Below are 5,003 nucleotides of genomic sequence, written 5' to 3' on the forward strand. Positions count from 1 at the left end.
TTCTTCTTCTAGGGTTGTCAGCTCTGGGTTGGGAAATATCTGAATTTGGGGGTAAAGCCTGGGGAGGGGCAGAGTTTGTGGAGGGGAGGGACCTCAGCAGGGTATAATGCTATATAATTCATCCTCCACAGCAGCCATTTTCTCCAGGGGGAACTGATCTCGGTTGTCTGAAGACCAGTTGTAATAGCAGGAGATATCCAGGTGCCACCTGGCGGTTGACAACCCTATCTTAAAGTCTCATCTGTGATGATGACTCAAAGCAAACAGAAGTAAAGGAAATCAAAAACGTTTCAATATGATGGTGTGAGTTCTTTCTTGGCGACGGATCCCACCCAGCAAGAATACCATTTCAGACTTCAGTAGGAAGGAAAGGAAATGTGTTTGATGTGCTTGCTCTTTTTTATATATATATAATTTTTTATTTTATAAAAGACAACCAAACATATATTGGGGAATAGTGTACATTCTTCTTATATCTAATTCTTAACTTCATACATTAACCAGTTATTATTTTTACTTTTTGACACCTTATAGTTTATAGTTTTGACACCTTTGCATACAATAAAGCATGTAGTTCATTGCTCCATTTCGGTTGTATGCCTGTGAAAATCAGACATGATTTTCTTCAATCCATTTATAAAATTTGGACCATGTTTTTTCAAAAGCCATTGCATTTTGTCCTGTCAAAATTGAAGTTAGATTATCCATCTCTGCTGTTCCATAAATTTTGTTTATAGATTCTTCTTTTGAAGGAATTTCATTTCTTCTCCAATGTTTAGCATACAATATTCTTGCGGTAGTCATAATATGTATAATAAGGTATAACTCTTGCTTTTTATACATTTCTGGTACAATATTCAGTAAAAACACTTCAGGTTTATATGGTAGAGGGTTTTTTAGCATTTTTTGTGATAAATCATGGATCCAAGACCAATATTTTTTAACTTTATCACACGTCCACCACATATGAAAAAAGGAACCAACATCTCTTTTACATTTCCAACATTCATTTGATAATTCAGGATACATTTCTGCTAATTTATCAGGGGTCATATACCATCTATAAAACATTTTATAAATATTTTCTTTATATGAAATCGCTTTAGTAATCTTTATATTCATTTTCCATATTCTAGACCATTGATCTAGTTCAGTATTATAACCCAAATTTGCCTGCTCTTATAGGGGCTGTGATTCAGTGGCTGAACAGCTCTTTTGCCTGTAGAAGGTCCCATGTTCGATCCCCAGCATCTCCAGGTTAGAAAGGAACAAGTAATAGATGACTGGAATGCCCGAGAGCCTGAAGAATCACTGCCAGTTAGAGTGGACCATGCTGGCCCCGATAGACCAGCGGGCCCTGTTCCGGGCCAGCCAGCTTCATGGATTAGACACAGTCAATATTAGCATGGGTGGAAAAGTGTTCTTAAGAGCATTTGTTGTTGTACCTCCAAATAACTATAGTAATTTTATCACCAGAGGTCAAATATTTGCTCTAACAGTTCATAATCATAGCCAGACTGTGGGTAGAACCAGCAAGCTGGCAAAAATTATGGACACTTCTGTTGAATTAAAATATTGGAAGTGGGGGATTCCCCCAATAATTGCCACCCTCCCCCAAGTCCAGGGTTGCCAACTCCAGGCTGGACGTTCTAGGGTTGCCAAGTCACATTTTCTTACCAGCGGGGGAGCCTTGCCGGTCTCCGGGAGCCGTTTTGCGATGTGCGCGGTGCCAGCACGTCACCAGAAGTGACGCGCGACATCGATCACGTTGAAGGCTTGGCCCCGATTGTCGGAGGGAAAACCATAGAGTTTTCTGTCCGACTCGGGGCCACGCCCCCAAGGTGATTGATGTGGTTGTGTCACGCTGCGCTTCGGGGGGCGGAGTTCACCCCGGGGCCCGATTCCGTGGCGGTGGAAATTGGGCCTCCGAAGCGGGGGGTTACCCGCCACCCGCCCCCACTCGGCAGCCCTGGGAAGTTCCTGAATATTTGGGAGTGGAGCTTGGGGGTGAGGTTTGGGGAAGGGAGGGGCCTCAGCCAGGAAACTACACAGTGCCATAAAATCCGACCTCCAAAGCAGGCATTGTCTACTGAGCAACTGACTTCTGTGGTCTGGAGATGGTTTGAGATTCCAGGAAATCTCCAGGCCACACCTGGAGGCTGGCAACCCTAGAACCTACCAGGTACACAAGGGACTCGGCAAGGTATAGGTTTTAATTTTATTCTGGGTCTCTTGAGTGCAAGAATTCTGCCCTCCCCACCCACCGCTCCTGCGGAGTCAGCGTTCTTCCATTCAGCCTCTCGTGGCTTCAGTGCCCGGTAAGGATTTCCAGCCAGGGAATGCAGGGGGAAAGGATCCCACCCCCTGACCCTCTCCAGCCATTTTCCTTCTCGGTGGGCAGCAAGGCTGAATCTGGCCAAACAGGGGTCTTCCTGTGGGCCCGTATCGGTTACCTGTTGAGTAGGGTCAAGGAATGTTTCTGGCATCCTTTTACTATCCAGTTTGGAAGCACGTGGCATCACCGACTTCACTGCATTAGATGGAGGCTGTCTTCTGAAACAGTTAAAGGCTACTGGTCTTAAAGCAACTTGGCTTTACAAATTGTGTCCCAAGAATGTGAATGCTGGAGCAGGTGATGCTGTAGAACAGGGGTGTCAAACTCATTTGTTACGAGGGCCGGATCTGACATAAATGTCACGTTGTCGGGTCGGGCTGGGCCGTGAGTGCCATGAAACGTAATGCCAGGGACCGGAGACAGAAACTGTATGAGGGACAGCAGGACTGGTAAGCTCCGAGTTGGCGTCTCCTCACTGCAAGGCCCCCCGGGCTGGGAGGGGGGTGCAAAGGAAAACCCACAGAGGCGGACTAGAGAGGCAGCGGTGCAGCCAGCGAGGACAGAGGCTCCCACGATGCTGGACTGCCGTAGGCAAGGTTGTTCCGCCGTGCTGAAGCCACAGTGCATTGGCTCCGCCCACTCCCCTCCAGCTTCTCTTGCATTAGTCACTTGCTGGCCGCATAAGATCCCTGGATGGGCCGGATGTTTGACACCCCTGCTGCTGTAGACTGTCAGGGCCTTTCTGTACTTTTGCATGAATGGAGGGAAAGCAATCCTCTCAAGTGCTTGCTAGGAAGTAGGGGCTCTTGTGGGGAGTAGCCCCATGAGTTACTGGGTACCAGTAGGATTGCCAGGTCCTCCCTAGCAATCAGCTGGGAGTTGGGAGACTTTGTGGTGGTATGGGAGGCCCAGGACAGCCATGTGGCAACATCGCTTCGCTGGCAATACAGTGATGTCACTTCCAGCGTGAATGAGAAGTGATGTCAGTGTGACCCTGGGGATGCTCTGGTATTTGCAGATTGCACTGAGTTGCATCAGCTCAGTTAACTATCACCATGAGTTGGCAAAATGACTCTGATTGGTGCAAGTTATGTATATAAGGAATGCAGTCCAAGAGTCAGTGTTCCACACCTGTGGAAGAGTGTTCTGCGAATCACCTTGCCGGCCAGTTCTGTGAAACACAAGACCGCATGGTGGTATGGACTGAATGTATATATCTGTAAATAAAAGCCACTGTATATAGCTCCAATACAGCTACCTGAACTCTTTATTATTCGGACGCTTTGCGCATGCCGTCAGGGACAACATCGCTGGCAATACAGTGATGTCACTTCCAGCGTGAATGAGAAGTGATGTCAGTGTGACCCTGGGGATGCTCTGGTATTTGGTTCGACCATAGAGTATCACTGGCAACCTGCAGACTTCACTTCTGGTTGCACAGGGAGTGACATGGCGCGTTGGGACGCTGCTGGCGTCCCTCCCTAGTATTTTGCAGCATTTTTGCCCTGCTGGGTAAGCTGATCACTGGGGGGAACAGCAGTTTGGGGGGGATTCCTTGCCCCTGGCAAGCGGCTGGCAGCCCTAGTGCAGCTGTGTCTTTAAATAAGAACAACACCCTTAAGCTGTACTTTGCAACTTGCATTTAATACAGGTGATGCCTGTCTGAAAGTCCAGTGCGTTGTTGCAGGTCTTGGAGAACACTCTTCTTTTACAACAGCAAGGAGACTGTTACATGGCAATGTTTCCCACAAGAAGAGCTCCCTTCTTTCATTTCTTTAAAGATCCAAAGCCAGGAAACCAGCATATAATGGAAGCTATTTGCTCGGAAAGGCTCTGCTTCAAGACAAAAACGTCTGCCGTCCCAACCCATTCCAAACAAACCAGTCCTTTCTCTGAAGAATAAAAGGTTTCTTCTTCCAGATGTAGGCTTTCTTAGTGTGCTTTTTTTAACACTGGTCCCTGGCATAACATTGTACAAGCTGAAACTTTATTATTTTACTCTGTCCCTTTTCTCAAGTATTCAGGGAGGGTAACAGTTGGAACTGTATGCAGTCAGTGCATTTAAAAAAACAAAACCGTTATATACAGGCAATCCATATTCCTTGCTGCAAAAGCTGCATTCTGTGACGCGTATAACATTCTGAAAAGGTGCCAATCTTTCTTTTATTCTTCACGATCCTAGAATCATAGAGTAGGAAGGGACCTCCAAGGTCATCTAACCCAACCCCTCGCACAAGGCAGGAAATTCACAAATACCTCCCCCACCACCACCCACCACACCCTGCTCCATGCCCAGAAGATGACAAAAAAACCTCCAGGATCTATTTTTTTTGTGAAACGTGAGTAAAGACAGGGACTTTTGCCTGGTATAGAAGCCCCACCTCCAACTGGTGGCAGTCTCCAGCCACCCCCACCCCACACCGGCTTCTGAGATTTCAGCCTACAGCATGACTTTGCCAATCAGAAGAAACTCACAACGGAAGCTGAGATTTTTAAGAAGCCGAATTTTGTAGCAGCTATCACATGCTGCACTTTTCCCTTCTACCCTTGCCCAAAATGGCAACATACCCTTACTTGTGTGTATGCGTGTGCAAAGTGCTGTCGAGTCACAGCTGAGGGGCTTTCAAGGCAAGTGAGAAGCAGAGGTGGTTGGCCGTGGCCTTCCTCT

Source organism: Gekko japonicus, unplaced genomic scaffold (assembly GCF_001447785.1).
Source record: "Gekko japonicus isolate JY-2015 unplaced genomic scaffold, Gekko_japonicus_V1.1 scaffold309, whole genome shotgun sequence".
NCBI lineage: Eukaryota > Metazoa > Chordata > Lepidosauria > Squamata > Gekkonidae > Gekko > Gekko japonicus.